This window comes from Lolium rigidum, chromosome 5 (genome assembly GCF_022539505.1).
Source record: "Lolium rigidum isolate FL_2022 chromosome 5, APGP_CSIRO_Lrig_0.1, whole genome shotgun sequence".
In the NCBI taxonomy this organism is placed as follows: domain Eukaryota; kingdom Viridiplantae; phylum Streptophyta; class Magnoliopsida; order Poales; family Poaceae; genus Lolium; species Lolium rigidum.
This window is the reverse complement of record NC_061512.1, coordinates 197912232-197930982: the sequence shown is the minus strand read 5'-3', so window position 1 is coordinate 197930982 and position 18751 is coordinate 197912232.

Here is an 18751-nt window from a genome sequence, read left to right as displayed (position 1 = left end):
CTGGATGTGATGACTGCAAGAACATAAATTAGTTGTAGTTAGTTTCAAAATAAGAGTATCGAACCACGAGGAGCTACTAATAATGATCTTCATACCCCTTGTTACTATTTATCTAAAATTACTGAAAGTTGTCTCAAATTTCAAGAGAAGGATTAAAATAGAAAAATGTTTTGTAATGTGTTTTTGTAGAGTAAATAACTGAAACTGAAGAATGTAAATGCAACTAAAGATCGTGTTTGAACTGCGATAAAACTAAAATGTTCTCACAGGTTGTTGGTTCCACCGCTAGTATTAACTAGGGATTTCTATTTTCGTGCCCCTGGTTCGTTAGTTGTACTCAGTTTTCCCCAGCCTCTTAACTTTTCCTCAGTTTTTCCCTCCCTCTAGTTTGAAACCCCTCGCAGAGGCTCGGACGGGAGGGTTGCCGTCTGGTCAGAGGCCTTCCGTTACCGGTGACGGCTAGGGAGCTGCGGTGGTTTTGACTTGACCGTTGCTTTCGAAATGTGTTGACTATTGACTGGAAGAGCTGACCCAAAGCTTTCCCCTCCGCCCGAGACTGGAGGAGCTCACACACCGCCCCTCCGCCGCCACGCCATCCTTCCCACCTACCTTATGGCGTCGTCCGCCGCCGAGCCGGCCCCGCCCCCACCACCACCCCCGGGCTCCGCCTCCACCCGCATCCGGATCTACCCCTGTCCTCTTTGTAATTCCGTCTGGTGTGCCGACTAGTCCCGCCAGCCGTGGAGAAGATTGGGAATCAGAGGGATCTAACGCATGGATTCCATCTGGGTAAGCATCGTCTGCCTATCCCATGTGAATTAACAGTAGGCATTTTTTGAGCGCCAATCGTTGTTGCTCAACTAACTGCGTTGCTTTTCGAATAGGATGGATCCAGTCACCGGCTTTTCGGCTGGTGGTTAGGCTGGATTCTAGCTTTATGCGTGATTCTAAACGCTGTAAGACTGGGTTTTACTTCCCTGCGGTGGTTGCAACCACCATCTCGTTAAGGGATTTCAAAGCTAACATCTACGACAACTACACCTGGAGCTCTCTCGATGCAGTTCATTTCAAATATTTCAACAGCCCGGAGGGAAGATTTGTTCCACTAATTTCCGAAGACGATCTGGGAATTCTTTTTTGCTTTGAATGCTTCTTGCCGGTTCGGTAAAATTCGTATCCATGTGGACAGGGGCCAGACATTATCCGGTGCTCGGGGCATCATCGTGTGGTCGGGCATCATGTCTCTCTACCGCTTCGCCTCGCTAATAGTGTGCGCCGTGGCGCTCCTTGTAGGTCCAAAGCAACACCATCCGTCCCCGGTGCTAGTGGTAGCCGGATCGTTCGTACGGTCGATGTGGAGGACGATGCGGACATTGAGGATCGATCTCCTCAAGATGATGAGGATGAGTTGATGTTTCCTGAATTGGTAGATCGATGCGAGTAGCGAGCAATGGAGGATCAATACATGGAAGATATGGCTTTTGGTGCCGGATTTGATGACACCGATGATGAAGAGAAGAATGAGAATGATGACAACCTCGTTTTAGCCGATTACGAAGGTGAAGACTTGCCAACAATTGAGTGGAACAGGAGAATCCCCGACTTGTAGAAGGCACCGTATTTCAAACGATGATGGACTATCGTAATGCAATTACTACATATCACATTCTCACTAAGAATAATTTTGAGGTTATTAAAAGTGAGCCAGGTAGGTTCACAATTAAATGCCCATACCTAAGGTGTAAGTTTAGGCTGCATGCATCCACAATGCGCAGAAGCAGCTTGGTTCAGGTACTACGCCAACCAGTTGTGTATTTAGATCACGGTGTAATTTTTTTTATCTATTACTGACATCCCTTATCATTATGTTTCAGATAAAGAAGAATAAGGAGATCCATAGGTGTCCACCTCTAGGGGGAGAGCCAGAGCTGAAAACAAAGCTAGCGAAGACTAGGTGGTTGGCAAATATAATCCTAGATTGGCTGAGAGAAAATTCTTCACTTGGTCCAACAACACTCGTAAAAAAGGTGGTTGAGAAGTATAAAATGGAAGTACCTTACATGAGGATGTTCTATGCAAAGGAAATGGCTCTTGACAAGATCAATGGTCCATGGAATGAAAGCTTTCAGTTGCTTTACACTTTCAAAGCTGAAGTGGAGATGGCTAGTCCAGGCAGTGTTGTAGCGATAGACAAGCATACAGTTCGCTACAAATTGAAAAGCGGGAAGGTAATGCACAAGGAATGTTTTAGAAGGGCTTTTGTTTGTTTCAAAGCTTGCTGGAAAGGCTTTTTGGACGGTTGCAGGCCTTATTTGGCCGTGGATGCATCAGCTCTTCATGGCAGGTTTAAAGGACAGCTAGTTTCTCCTACTGCAGTTGATGGACATAATTGGGTGTTCCCTGTTGCTTATGGGGTTTTGGAGGTTGAGTCACAGGAAAGTTGGACTTGGTTTCTGCAGAATTTGCGCGACCTTATAGGTCATCCACCAGGACTTGTTATCCACACCGACGCTTGCAAAGGTTTGGAGATCGCGGTAGAAGCAAGTATTCCCCGGAGTGGAGCATAGGGAATGTATGCGACACTTGGTACAGAATTTTACAAAGAAATTCAAGGGTAAAGTTTTTACCGACAACCTATGGCCAGCTTCATACATATGCAGCTCTAGGAAGCATCTCGTTTCATTTGGATGTGTTGTATAAACAAAAACCCGGGGTGAAGGAGTACTTGGATGAACATCATGGTAGGGTGTGGTCAAGAAGCCAATTCAATGAAATTTGCAAGGTAGACTATGTAACAAGTAACCTTGCGGAGAGTTTCAATTCAAAGGTCAAGTCATTGAAAGGGCTTATGCTGTGGCAAATATTTGATAAGATTATGCAGATGATCATGATAAAGATCGATCTGCGTCAAAGAATTGCATCCACAAATTATGTTGGCCATCTCATGCTCCCATCTTTGATTAAGTCTTTGCATGCCAGGGCAAAACAATTGAGGATGCAATGCGTCGTAAAAGGAATGGAGGCTGAGGTAACCTACACCGACAAACAAAACAAGCAATGGAGGTATCCGAGTGAGTTTGGTTGATAGGACATGCTATTGTAGGGGATGGCAGATCCGTGGGATACCCTGCATACACGCATTGTTTTTCATGAGTGTTATAGGGGGTGAAGATGGTGAAGTTGATCAGTATGTGTCAGAGTATTTCTCTGTTGCCAAATTTAGGGCTGCATATGCTATGAATGTTCCTACCTTGTTGGGAAAAGACCAATGGATGAAAGTCGATCCAGGCTTCAAACCGTACTCTCCAATATTGACTAGACCGGCAGGTAGGCCGAGGAAGAATAGGATCATAGCTAGTGCAGAGGGTGGTGCACCGATTCGAAAACGTAAGTGCAAACGTTGTGGAATCCCTGGACACATTGCTAGGCTTTGTAAAAATGCAGTTGACCCAGCTTTTGGAATGGAAGATCGGGCGGGAGCAGCAAATGCAGAGGAGAATGAAGCAGCAATTCAACTTGAGATTGAAGCAGCAGTTCAACATGAGGAGATTGAAGCAGCAAATGCAGAGGAGATTGAAGCAGCAGTTCAACATGAGGAGATTGAAGCAGCAAATGCAGAGGAGATTGAAGCAGCAATTGAACATGAGGAGATTGAACCGATGGATCTGGATGTAGAGCTGCTTGAACCGATGGATCGAGAGCAGAGGGAACAGATGGATGCATAATGGCTTCAACCGATGAGTCTAGAGGAGAGGGAACAGTATAGTCGAGAATGCCTCGAAAGTAGTAAGGCCATGATAGAAGCTAACTTCGAAGAGTACATGGCGAAGAAAAAGCACAAGCTTTGCAGTAAGAAGAAGAACAAGAAAGAGGGAAAAAGGAAGGTAGACACCGGTAATATCCCTGGTAGGGTTACCCGGAGTAAGGTGGTGGCCCCGGCGAGTCACACCAGGAGCAAGAGAAAGATTTTATTCTGAACAACTAATTTGAATTTTTATGAACAATTTGTATTGGGGTTCCCTTTGTATTGGCGATCCCTTTGTGTTGAACAATTTGTATTGGGGTTCCCTTTGTTTTGAGGATGCCTTTGTGTTGAACAATTTGAATTTGTATGAACAATTTGAATTTGTATGAACAATTTGTATTGGGGATGCCTTTGTGTTCAACAATTTGAATTTGTATGAACAATTTTTATGCCACATTTAAGCCACGTTTATCATTTTCTCTAGGGTTTAGGGTTTTAGGGTTCAATTCAAAATAATTCAAAACATGGTGGAACCTTCCCATGGAGCCTTGTTATGTTACCTACAACCTAGAGAAATAATAATGGAAAAGGAAATATAGAGATATGAAGTTTTTATGCCAAAAGCTTCAAAACCACTTCCTAGTCCATGAGCTACTAGATATGAAGATGCAGGGCTTTATCGCTCAATACAGCTCCCAAATACCCACTATGCTTACAAACTTTGTCCAAATGAGTCCAAATTCGTCACACTTGTGTATCTTTGAGTTGCAAACAATATCTAGTCGGCCAAAATGTAATATATTGTTCAAATAACACAATTTTACAATTTTTATGCCAAAAGCTTCAATTTCCCTTAGTCCCTTTATTATTTGGGTGCCCCCGTTTTACTTAGTGTTACTCAGTTTTCCCCCTCCGGGCCCACTTGTTTTACTCAGTCCTACTCAGTTTTGCCCTTCCGATAAACATTTCCTCACTTTTCCCCCTCTTAGTTCTGCTCAGTTTTCCTAACTTGTCCTCACTAGCTGATCTCTGATTGGTCGAGATGTATGTCACACGGATCTTGGTTGGTTGAAAGCTCAACGAACGCTTGCACCGTTCGATCATTTATGATCGGGCGGCCTGTATCTCTCTCTCAACCACGATGGATGCATACAGAGACAAGAGCAGAGCACATACCTACCAACCATGGCAGTCGCATATTCCAGTCGCATCTTCCTCTATCGTATTTCCTCTCTTACTCCGGCGGTCGCGGCGGCGCGGATCTAACCGTGCGTGCGGCGGCGTGCGGCGGCGCAGATCTAACCGTGCGTGCGGCGGCGCGGATCTAACCGTGCGTGCGGTGGCGTGCGGCGGCGCGGATCTAACCGTGCGTGCGGCGGCGTGCGGCGGCGCGGATCTAACCGTGCGTGCGGTGGCGTGCGGCGGCGCGGATCTAACCGTGCGTGCGGCGGCGTGCGGCGGCGCGGATCTAACCGTGCGTGCGCCGTGGATCTAAGAGTGCCGGTGAGGATCTAACCGTTAGAAATAGTTGAAATGTCTCTCTCTGTCTCACTTTCGATTCTATTCTCAGATCTGTTGAATGATGAAGAACACCAAGACGGCGGCCGTGCCGACAGTGGTCATCGATGCCACGAACATTGAAGCCATCGCCTACAACATCGCTTCGACGGCGCAGACCCAGCCTTCAATGTCGGAGCCTGTTGATGTCTCACTCCGGTGCCGAGAGCGCGAATCGATGCCAAGACGATTGAAGCCATCGTCTAAAACCGCGCTGCAAAGCCGCCGATCCAGCCCTCCGCAGATCCGTCGCTGATGAAGTACACCAAGACAGCGGCGGTTCCGACAATGGTCATCGATGCCACGAACATTGAAGCCATCGCCGATAACATCGCTTCAACGGCGGATGGCGCAGATGACCACCCCTCAGCCGCCCGTCGTCCCGGCCTTTCTTGCCCATCGCTGCGCGGCCGTGTTCGACGCCGCAAATTGGGATAAATTATGATAAATTTGTATTTTTCAATTTCCAATTGGGATAAAATTGTTCGAACTACTACCTCCGTCTCAAAAAAAGCTTCTCCACGTTCTTGATGTGTCCATGTACATCTGTATGTATGATTTGAATTCTATCCCAACTTGATTGGGAAGATATTGATATGTATTTGATCGAGAGGCTGGTACATGCTTTCACTTTTGGGATCCCTTCACTTTTATAAAATGTTCATGCATGCTAAATTATCGTGCGCATTACTTAGCACAAGTAGGAAATTGTACACCAAAATACAGTGCTTAGAGCCACAACAAAATAAAGTGGTTAGAGCCATCTACTGAATAACAATTCTATACTAAATCGTCTACCAGAACCACATAACTGCCAGGACAGGGATGACACCTAATTAAATTGCACAGATGAATCTACTTTTCTCCTCTCCCATCACTTTAGGTTCATGTTCTAGATTTTCTACCACTTGATCAAATACGGCAAGATCTGTCTCAACTATCAACTTCTCCTTGCGAATAAGCTCTGAATTCTTCTTTTCTTTCTCCACAATACGCTTCAGCTCGAATATCATCAGGTTTTTACGGGCCAATTCATCACCTAAATTGGCCACCTTCTCCTCCAAATCCATCCTCCGGCTACACCACCGGGTTGATTCATCTTGGTATGCAATGTACCATGGATCATCGGCTTGCACGGCTAACCGTAACAATAATGGAAAAAAGAACAACTGAAATCACTCCAACAGGCCATGGCAGAACTTCAAATTAAACGGTAGTACAAAGAGCTGAAGCTAGATACCTGCACTTCCGACGAGGTAGGAGAAGTAGAACGTGGCCACGACATGATCGAATCGCCACCCTCGCCGGTGTACCCGCTACGACCAGACATTGAGGACTATTTCGTACCTGCAAACTCCAACAAATTACGGGAACCGAATCAATTAGGGGGCGGGGGAGGCAGAATCAAAGGTCTTACCAAGCTATACCAATTGGTGCGCGGAACAAATCTCGGTCGTCGTGGGCGGCGGATCTGCTTGCGGCGGACTTTCCTGCGGTGGGTACAATGCGTGCGGACGAAAGAAGTGTTGGAGCCGTGGTTGACGTGCAGCGCCGCAGTTCGTCCGACGCCGCCGGGGGACAGAGCCGGCGGCGCGACGAGGCGCCGGCGATGGCTGCTCCGTTCGACAGTGGGGAACGAGTTGCCAGCGGTTCTCCGGTCTAGCTTAAGAATAATTAATTAGCGAACTTGTTGCTTCTCTCTATGATATTCTCTAAAGACATATATCAGAGCGGCAATATGTGAATTTTCCTGAAAAATAGACGACCCCACTGGTCATTGGCTGCGCAGGCCCCACAGAGCGGCAATATATGATTTTTTCTCTCTAAATAAATAGACGACCCCACTGGTCATTGGCTGCGGCAGCCCCACAGAGCGGCAATATGTGTCTTTTCCTAAAAAATAGACGACCCCACTGGTCATTGGCTGCGGAGGCCCCACAGAGCGGCAATATATGATTTTCTCTAAATAAATAGACGACCCCACTGGTCATTGGCTGCGGCAGCCCCACAGAGCGGCAATATATGTGAGTTTCCTGAAAAATAGACGACCCCACTGGTCATTGGCTGCGGAGGCACCACAGAGCGGCAATATATGAGTTTTCCTGAAAAATATACGACCCCGCTGGTCATTGGCTGCGGCAGCCCTATAGAGCGGCCCCATTTGTCATTGGCAGCACCGCGTATAAAATCATGAAATAAAACGGCCCACACGTCAGCGATAGATGGATGGCTGCTCGACGTGTCTCCTGACCCTACCCGTCAGGGAGGAGCTGCTCCTGTGCGGCCCCACCCGATCAGACTAACGGTCAAGGCCTCTGACCTGACGGCTACTGGCCGTTCCAGCACTTGTGCGTGTTTCAAACTAGAGGAGGGGAAAACTGAGGAAAAACTAAGGGACTGGGGAAAACTGAGTACAACTAACGAACCAGGGGCACGAAAATAGAAATCCCTATTAACTAAAGACACAAACTAGATAACTCATATCTTAGCTCTAGTGTATGTGGAAAAGGCTCGAATTGGAATATGTAACATCCCTGGGTAACCACTGCAACGACCCTCGGCAAGCCACCTATTGATCTATTACAATTAAGGGATTTCCCCATGGTTACTTGTTAAGCTTGTGAGTCCCTTCTTATCCCCCTCTTCCGTACAATAGTGCACCGAACACGGGATGTCACTTTCCGCCGTATATACTACCGAACTTCCGACGGTAGTTCCCTCCTGTGACCCTTAAACAAATATTACATGGTCGATATCATGCAACATTATAAGAGAAAACAAACATACTTACATACAATCATAGTGCCAAGGTATAAATCATTTTAATTCATATAATAGTACTACTAGGGTTAATATTGTATCATAGTGAAGTATGAGAGCTAACTAATTTTTTTTCTGCATTTGAGCTATCTAGCTACGAGGGAGACCAAACACATCGAGCTAGCTCGCTAGCTAGGGAGCGGCCATGCTACATCCGGCACCGCAAAAAATCATGGCTCATACATGGCATACCGAGTAATCGGTGCAGACATACGTTTTTCTAATAGAAATGGGGCTTCCCGGCCTCTGCATCAATCGTTGCACACAACCATTTTATTAAAAATCCATCCACAAAGTAATCGATGCAAACATGCGTGGCTCATATGCAGGCTCCCGTGGTGTGTTATGCTTGCACGGTGAGGCTACAACGGCTGCCGATTCACGTCTGCCTATAGAAGGTGGAGTCGATGAGTGAACATCAAGACTGCACAATAACCTGAAGAGCTATCAACTGCGACATGGATATTATTAGGTTCAGATTCCATGGCAAGGTAAGGGGTGAAGGAATCATGCACTAGCTAGCGAGGTTAGAGTGGATGATTCAGGTCCTATTATCTTCCCATTTACTTTTATCTACGTGTTGAGTTGAGTTCCTAGAAAAGATCGATGTGAATACTAACAGACAGGACATGGCAACGATCGCAAAGCTTTAAGCCATCCTTAGAAAGTATGTGGGCATTGGAAATTAGCTCAAGTTTTTTCTTTTCTAAAAGACTCCTTCCATCCAAAATATAAGGTATACTTAAATTTTGGTGGTCAAAAACTTATAATTCTAACTCTGATTTATACTTATAATATACGTACAAAATTTGCATAAATATATGTGAATGAAATAGATTTGCAAGATAAGAAAAGCCTTGAAAATTCTAAATCATCTAACTTTGTATATATTAGTAGTTAAAGTTGTGCATCAAAACCATGTGAAAATGCATGTCTTATATTTCATGATGGATGTAGCAGTAAAGATTAAGTTATCATAGATGTGCTGATTTATTGATACATCGTAAGCTGGGATTAGCTTCCGAATCACACAAGCTTTTGATAGATTTGCTAGGTAATTTAGTTTTCTGGCTTAGTTTTTAGTTTTATGCCCTCATGAAATGGTAAAAGATTTTTTTATCGAGTTTGCACCGTGAGTATTATATGATAGGCTGCTTCTGCGGGATGGCTATGAGTTGATGAAGAATGTTTTGATACTCGTACTCAAATACCATGTAAATGCAGTTGATGATAATATTACTGATGTTATGCGAGAATACCTTAGACGCGTTGAGGAAAAATGGCTCTTAAAATGAGGAATGAAGTGTTGGTCCTTGCATTTTATAACTTAAATATTTGGAATATTTGCTATGTGTTTTTTCTACGTACTTAAATATTTGTGTGCATTGTTTAGACGTGTAATCATGTGTGACACTAGATATAAGGTAGGATACCGTGGCGAGATACACGAGCATACCACTAGTTATAGTAGTGTTCTGGGTGAAAACACTCCGACGCGCTGAGTGTAATGGCCTATCTGAGCTAGTTGGGATTGGAGAAAACAACGAGCCTCACCGGCTGGCGGAAAGTACATGCCAGAAATATTACCGGGAATAAATTCAGCCTCCAACCAACCACAGAAAGAGCAACGAGCCAGAGAAGGTTCAGAAGTGTTATCGAAACTGGATTTGCTGGAGCGAGCATGGCTGCACCGCAAGCTTCCTGTGGGGATAAATCGGGGAAAAGCAGTCAGCCGAGTGAGCGACATAAACGCGAGTAGTGTAACATCCCAAATTTTAAAACAAAGAAGAAAAACTTCCTTTTTCAAAAATGAGAACCAACAAAAACTTTTATTAAATAGAGTGCTATGCCTAGTGCTCCTACCTAATACTTGTGTTATTGCCCTGATTGTGTGATCATTGCATTACACACTTTTCCAAAACCCTAAACCCTAACCTTCTCAAAACAAAGTGGATCAAATTTGAGGAAACCAAAATAAAATAAAAAAGACATATGTGGGCATATAGCCCTAATATGTAAATCTTGAACCCTACCCTCTCTTACTTTGATCAATGGTGGTGGACCATTGTAAACCCCACTAAACCCTAAAACCTCACCCCTCCTATCACCATCCTTTGAAAAACAAAATAAAAAGAAATGATCTTAAATAAGAAAAAGGCCTAAGTGCCTATGACTATTTTTGGGTAAAACCTTTACCTTTGCTTTGCCTACCTTGGGTGATGATTTGAAATACCTCAACCAACTTAATCTAGTGCTACAAACCCAATTCAAGTGAGAAACAAAAATAGGTTAAACATATGCATAGAGGCATATGTGGCACTTAGCCATAATACCAAATCTTGACCTAGGCACCCACCTTGTCCCAAATTGGTTTGAACCCTTTACCCAACTCAATCTACCACTAAATAAACCTCACACATGCCAACGTGAAGCAAAGAAAAAAGAAAATAATAAAAAGTTAGAAAATCACAAACACTCACATGTGGTTTATGCCATTTTTGCAAATCTTGGACCTAGACCAATTTGGCCTTCACCATTAGTTGTATTATGTTGCTAAACACTTATTACAACTTTTGGAATCAAGGAAACACCAATCAAATCAAATTCCAACTCAAATTGTGATCACATATGATAATGGTCAAATCTGCCATTTATATTCTGGTCACTACTTTGAGCCCCTGTAATTCAAGTTTTTCAAACCAAACTTTCCCAATTCTTTGCACCACATCCAAGTACACTTCAATGTGAACAACTTTAGTAAAGACCCCCATGTCAAAATCATCTTGGATCAAATTCTATGCTCATGCAAAGTTGAGACTTTTTTATCAAATGCAACAATCTCCCACTTAGCAATTTTTGCATTTCCTTTTATTTTCAAATTCCACCACCACCACTTGTGAATGTCTCTGGTCATTTGCAACTCATCCAAACCAACCCAATTCAAATTTTTGAACCACATTGCTTAGATCAATTTGGCACAAATTTGAGAATTTCAAATAGGCATCAATTTCAACACTATTCTAAATAGTGTTTTGGCTCAACCTAGTGCACCACCTTGCCTCTACATGCTCCGTGGCCCTCTCTCCACAGTAACCTTGCACAACAACCCTAGATGGGAGTCAAAAAAAATGGCATAGCCATGCCATGCCGGCCACCATGCATGTGCACATGCTCCCTCCCTCTCCTCACCTCCCCAACAACGGCCATCGTGCCATTACCCGCCACCTCGCTCCCCTACACTCACTTTGTGCCCGCCATTGCAGGAGAGGAAGTCCCTAGGGGCTGGCACGCGTCGCGCCCGGGGCCATGCCGAGGACGTCGTGCGCGCGCCCACGGACGCGCACGGTGCACCCGATCGCCTCGCCGAGCAGCGCCGCCCCGGCCCCCTCTCCGGCTCCTTGAGCTTCGCCGCGCGCAGCGCGCATCCGCCGGACACGCTCCCGTGTCATCGCGGCAGCGCTGTCTCCGTCGACCACCTCGCCATTTTCCCGCAGCCGGTGCCGCCGAGACATCGGCGTCGCCCACGCTCACCGGGCCGTCCCCACCTCGCCGGCCAAGCGATCTGGCTTCGCACGAGCGCCGCCTACGCAGCCCCTGCCCTCGCCTACCCCTACTGCTTGCCGGAAACGCTGCGACCTTGTCGGGTTCGCCGCAGACCTCCGACCACCTCGAGCGCCTATAAGGAGCGCTCCTCCTCCCTCACATGCAGACACGCCACTCGACTCCCCTCCCTCCCTACGAGCCTCCCTCGCACTCTCTCCACTCAACATTGTGCAGCGCCGCCGTCCAATTGCCACCTCGCCGCCGAGAGCCGCCCGCGAATCAATCAGCCGCCACGGTCCACCCGGAGCTCCGGCGACCAGCGTGAGAGTTCGCACAGTCGTCGGCAACGTCGACCTGCATCAACACCGCCGCTCGCCGGAGTCTCCGCTCGCCAGTCGACCCCCTACCTCCGCCGTGCCGCGCGCACTGCCTCGACAGACGACGGCCGACGACCCTCCGCCGATCCGATCTCCCTACGGTCCAACGCTTCTCGGTCTCCCGTACCGATTCGGTGAGTGTCGATCGCTCGGCCAGTGGGACCTACCCCTGTCAGTTGGCCCGTGGCGCATCGACGCGTTACTGGGCCAGCCCGATCTGTCTCCCCTCGTTTCGGCCCGTTTGCTTTCGCGCATAGCTGCAAGCGTTTGAATTCAAATTTTGGAAATTCAATTAATTCCTTGCGAGATGCTTTCAAAATTTAAATAGAATCAAATCTACCCAACCACAATTTGATGAATTTGATATTTTTGGAAAGCTTGATGAAAAGCTCTATCCAACCACACTGGTCTCACAATGAAATTTTTGTAGAATTAATGTGACAAAAATAATAAGTCAGTGACTTTTGCAACTTCAAAACAATTATTAAAAATCAACCAAAAGTGCTATTAGGTTGATTTCAACTCTCATCAGCTCACATTTCACTTACACTAATTGTTTCTGCAAAAATATGATTATGGTCACTTTGAGTGATCATGGCCCAAATTAAATAAAAGGACTATATGGCTAGTTTAGTTAAGTGATATTGTCCAAAACTATTATGCAAATCATATGAAGTGTTCTACTTCATTTAAATCTTATCCCAAGTACTTTCATATGAAGTTTGGACCCTGGTCAATTTACTCTCACATGGAATACTTGGTGATATTAAATCATAATTAGCATTGTGAAATAGTATGAGAGTATTCTACCTCAATTTAAATCATTTTCCCAAATGATGATGATGAATGGCTGACTTAGGTCAACATGATTTCATGCATAATTGTTTGAGGAAGTTAAATCTTAAGAAGATTCAATGAGAGGAAATTATTTCCTCAAGAACTAAATGGAAACTATCATTTACATATGTAATGAAAGGAATTATTTTCCTAAGAAAAGGAAAAACCATGCACCTAATTGTGTTTTGTGTGTTCTTAGAATAGTTGGTTGTGCGGTAATGTGGTGCTTAGTATTGCTCTTGAATTTGTTGAGTGATTATACCTCGTATTCGAATTTAGACGCTAGCAGGAGAATACCAGGGAAGAGGAAGGTTGCTACCAAGAGGAGGAAGATGAGAACTTTGAGAACTACCAAGGCAGAGCTAATATTCTTGCAAAGTGCAAAGCCCCTTGGGGCAAGGCACCGTAGTTATGCCTTACTTACAGCAATCCTATCCCAAGTTTTTACCTTACAAGTTTTTACTTGTTTTATGAATAATTTACTTTTATAGTTAACTTTGGTCTAAGTTAAGGAAGGTTACTAGAGTAGTAAAGTTAGTCTCAAAGATGGCCAAGCAAGATAGCACCCCTCATGATTAGTGCTAGTGCTAATACTAAAACTTGACTACTCTAGATGGGAACTTGTGACTTGAAATGAATTTGGAAACCTTGGAATGATGAGTCATTCCATTGAATGATATTTGAAGGTGAATATGACTTGGAGAAGATGGTGATTTTTGATTTAAAACTGATATTGGTTTGGATGCTGATACACTTTCCAATTTTTGAGTACCCCCACAATATCTGATTATGGGTAGGGCTTAACGGAAATTTATACATCTTAGTATGAGTTTCCTCTGAACACACATCATAGAGGTTATGCCGAGGCTGCTCAGTTGTTGAGAAATGATGTGAATTGAAGGTGAATTGTACGGCCAATCCTGTGCGGTTCCCGAGTTGTGGAGTTGGTCTTCAGCTGGGAGGTCAAGCCTCATGGGGAGAGGTGCCTATACTAGGGTTTGTAGGTGAAAAGTTATGGTTGATGATCCGCGTACGTATTTACGATGATTCGGGGTTATCCCGACGAGATGAAATCAAATGTTGTGGCACAAGTGTGCAACCTCGCAGAGTGTAAACCTATTCGAATAGCCGTGTCCACGATTACGGAGACGGTTGGAAAGGCCATGCGGTTTCCGGTGTCAAATTCTTAAAAGTGTTGGTGAAGAGAATGGTGAATGGTGACTTGTTTTGAATCACAGGCGAGTTGTGGGAATGAAACTAATGTTCACACTTGAGTTAGTTAGCACATGAAGAGTCTTTTATCAAATACTTGTGAACTAAAATTGGCTTTATGCAAAATAGATTAGAGCTTAGCACCTCCTTACTAGAATTGTTAAGTACTTACATTGGTATTAGTTTGCGAGTACTTTGAAAGTACTCACGGTCTGTGTCTCACGGCTATTCAAATGGCCGGATTATGAAGAAGAGCAGCGGTACCAGGAGGACGGACAACAAGACGCCTACGACAACTAGGGAATCTTCGGCGTCGAGACGTTGGCACAGTGAATTAGATCGTCCACTTCCGTTACGCTTCCGCCATGTAATATGTTTGTTGATCGGTAGATCAACTATTTGTGTAATATTGGATCATGTGATCTCTGTTTGTAAGGCGACTATGGTATGTAATGAATGATGACTCATGATATTCAAGCTTGTTATGTCTCGCAACAACAATATTCCTGGGATTGCGATGTATGGCATAACAGGCATCTGAATTTCAAAATCCGGGTGTTGACAAGTAGTCCCTTGCGTTTCGATTTACGCGTGTGTTACGGTTTTCACGGGGATATCCGGAGATGAGACCTTTCAAACCCGGCTGACCGAACAGTTTACCAAAGAATTGCGGGGATCTTAGGGTTTTCTAGGATAATTAATACGTAGTAAACCCTAATACACTAGAAAACCATTGTGCCAAACGAGGCCTAGAGGAGTTCACCATGCTATGTGATGTATTTTCTTTGATGCCTAAACCCTTCGTGTTTCCACCCCTATCAACCAGATGGTAAGAAAAGATATGTACATTCCGCGTGGAGAAGGGTGGGGTGGGGGGGGGGCAATATAGATGGTGCTGGTTGTAGACTTGCATCCATGATGATCTTCAGGATGCTGAAGTTTCTTGCGGGCTCAGAAAGGAGGTGTTTCTCGCTCACGAGCTTTGTACCCTGCAACTCTCTGGCACGGCGATAAGCTATCAATCTTCTCAGGTGAACATCAGAGCAGCACATCTGAGACGGGTATGGATGCGGTCGTTGCCGGTGTGGCAAACTTGGCGGCGAACACCTCCCAACTGTTTGCAACCGCAGATGAGGAGTGTTAGAGTATATATACGTAGCCGCTGTGTATATCTTGTAATTTATATTTATACACTACGTGTACCCTATATATATATGAGATAGCCACACCTGTATTAGGGAGTTGAGCAGGTGCCTAAATAACTCTGTCTACCCGTTTCAAAAAAAAAAACTCTTATCTAATATGATATCATACTAGGCCGTCTTTTGTCCCACGTTTTTCCTCCGTGCCATTCTCTCTTTCTGCTGCCTCTCCATTCCTCCAGTCGCCACCCCTGCATGGGCTCATCCTCGGCAGCAGCCCATGGACGTGTCCGTGACTCCCTATCGGTGATGACTTCCGTGGCTGTTCCAGTTTGTTCCCCCGTCCCACGGAGATCCACCGCCCCGCGGTGATCCGATGCCATTTGGTGTTCAAATCCCGCCTGGCTACGCGCCCGCACCACAGTCCTATGCAGCTCCAACGTACGACACTCACGCGGACATGCACGGGGTCGCAACGTATGTGCGTTTTAAGCGTGTAGATACATGCAAATTTTGATAAGTTTAAATCACTTACTTTTGAACCGAGGCGGCAGTTTTTTAGGTTTAGACCAGACTGGAGTCCAGATATCATGGGGATATGATGAAAGCCCTACCGGCGGCTTCATCCACATTAGAGCAATTCAATAGTATAGCCAACTCTGCTGGCTATAATAAGATATCATGTGATTTATAGTCACCATATAGCTAACATGTATAATAGTTGGCTATAAGAATGAAGCACTTTACTAACATATGTCCCACCTCTCGTTCTCACAAAGTGCATAGGAGCACGTGCAAGAGCTGGCTATTGCATAGTAGCCCACCTCCCTTCTCTCTCCCTTTTCTCTCTCCTCCAACTCATCTAAAATATATTATTTAATATCTTATAGTCAGCTGACTGGACTCTATTGTACTAGCTCTTAAAACTGCACAAAACAACGCTGCCCGAACAACGACAAGATGTGTGTTGACCTTTTTTTAAGATAGATGGGAGTTGACTGTTGAAGTTGATCCAAGCGGGATGAGGTTGAAACTGGAGGCCAGTACGACACCTCCATTAAGATCCATTGAAGCTGCGTTCTCGGCGGTGGAGTAAGATTTGGTTCTATGGTACAAGGCAGAGCAATGGTAGAAGCGTGGCCGAGAAAATTAATTGTTGGACTGATAGAAGGGAATTAGATGTGACAAGAGGCTTTCTACAAAATGAACAAGGGTGGTGGCGGAGGGCAGTGTATCATTCCTTCGGACACAATATAACTATCCAGTCAATGATTTTCGGATTCGTAGAAAGTAGTGCATTTGCATGTGATACGTTTCCAGCGACAACATAACACACATGAACTCTACACAGAGTCTCCTCAGACCTCGTTCAGTTATTCTCAACCAGGAGGTATCGGTCAGGTTTCACGGGGTAAACCATCACCACTCACTAGTAGATAATAGGCCTTTTGTTCCCGGGTGGTAAGGGCCTTTTGTCGCGGGCGGCTAGCCGCGACAACGGAGGCGCGACAAAAGGTCCACCTTGTCGCGGGTCGCTTACGACCCGCGACATCGGTCCGCCGCGCTGGCAGCCGCGGGGCGCGCACGTGCACAGGCACCTTTTGTCGCCGGGCGGTATTACCACCGCGACAAAAAAGGCCCCTACGTGGCGCGCGCACAACGCTGCTGCTTTGGGGTTTGAGGGGTGCAGCACCCCTCCCCCCCCCCGCCACCGCCACCGCCTGTTATTTCATTTTTTCGTACCAAAAATAGAAGTTGCATATATTTGTACGCTACTAGAAGTTGTACACGTTCATTCAATATATATATATATATATATATGGGTTGCACTATTCCGCAACCGGTGCTCAAAATAATATTTACGAGCACCAACCGCTCTATAAGGAGCCCGGACCGGTTGGATAGAAAAAAGTCCCACCGAACCTCCACCACCCACGTACGGATCCCACCCACCCACCCCGTACGACTATGCCATGGTCCCAACTTTCCTGCCTCCTACATCAAAAAAAAAAACTTTCCTGCCCTCGCGCCGCCATGGAGACACGCCGCCGGCCACCCTGCCGCGGCCTAGAGCCCCCCACCCTCTCCGCGCCGCCGTCCTGGAGGGCCCCGCGCTCGTCCCGGAGGTCTCGCACGCCGCCTCCTCGAGCCGGCCAGGACCACCTCCCTTCCCCGCACGCCCGGCCAGCCACCACCTCCACCAACCACGCCACCGCTGCACCGGCCGCCGCCGGATCCTCCCTGCCACCGAGCTCCTGCCCCTGCCGCCGGTGGCCCGCGCCACCGGACTCGGGTCGCGCCCCGGCAGGGGTACCCCCTCATATCCGGTCTCCCGTTGCGCCGCTGGCCAGGGGCCCCCGAATCTCCGGCCTACCTGCACGCGGCCATGAAGCACGACCTGGTGGTTGATTTCCGTAATCCTTGATGGACATAGATAAGGATTGCGCCTCCTGGTTCCTCGCTGCTGGAAGTGTGCTAGCTCTGTATTTTGCGATTATTACCTGGTAGCAGTAGTGCAGGTTGATTACTTGATTAGGATAAATGGTTGCATCGCGTTGAGCTGGGGAATACTCTGGCTGCAGGTCCTCTACTCTGAACTGATGTTACTGCAGCTCCAAACGGTGAAACAAAAAGCATGAAGTAATCCTCTTTTAGCTTGAATGAAGCAGCTGCTGAATTTCCATGCGCAAGCGGAGTTCTGCACCTCAATATTTCTCGAAACATGGAATTCTGCAGCCCCAGCGGCCTGCCACCTTGACATATCCGCTCGCGCCGCCTATGTCCCTGCGCGCTGTAGGCTGCCGCTGTGCCGGTCTTGGTGTTATATCGGAATTTTCTGCGCTAGTCAGTACGTACAAGTTCAGAAGTAAGTTCAACTGCACGGTGGCAGGAAGTGCAAGTACGTGTTTTCAGTTTTGGAAAGGACACAGATTCATCAAATCCCTAATTTTTCTCTCTTTTGTTATTTACTACAGTTGTGCACTTGTGTATAGAAGCAGTCCACTTGTACATGTCGCATTGATGCCCTCGTCGGCACTCCTACTTCTCCTGATGTGTTGGTGGCCTGGCTCACAGCACTCTGAATCACATTCTCTTTTGATGATTCTGTTTTGGGCAGTACAGATACGGTGAGAAAATGTGCAGATATACCTAATAAATAAGTACAAGCATACGAAGTGCAGACGCATCACCATGTATGTAAAATATGTGCAGACGTACTACTTTAGTTTGTTTGGTTTGGACAGTACATGTATTATCGTCGTGAAAGTTCAACCCTCTTGCTCTTCATATGAAGTTCTGTTGGTACCTGCAATATACGTACTTATTTTTTGGGCAGTACAATCCCGAACTGATGACAGGACACACAGCCACACTGGAAAGTTCAGGTCATTTTTTGTCGGTGACTAGAGGTTCTTGTTCTTTAATTGCTTGCAGCTTCTTACTAGTGTGTGTTTCTGAATGTGGGTACAGAGTGGAGCAATGGGTCTGAAAATGCATTCACGGGTAAAATGCTGTGT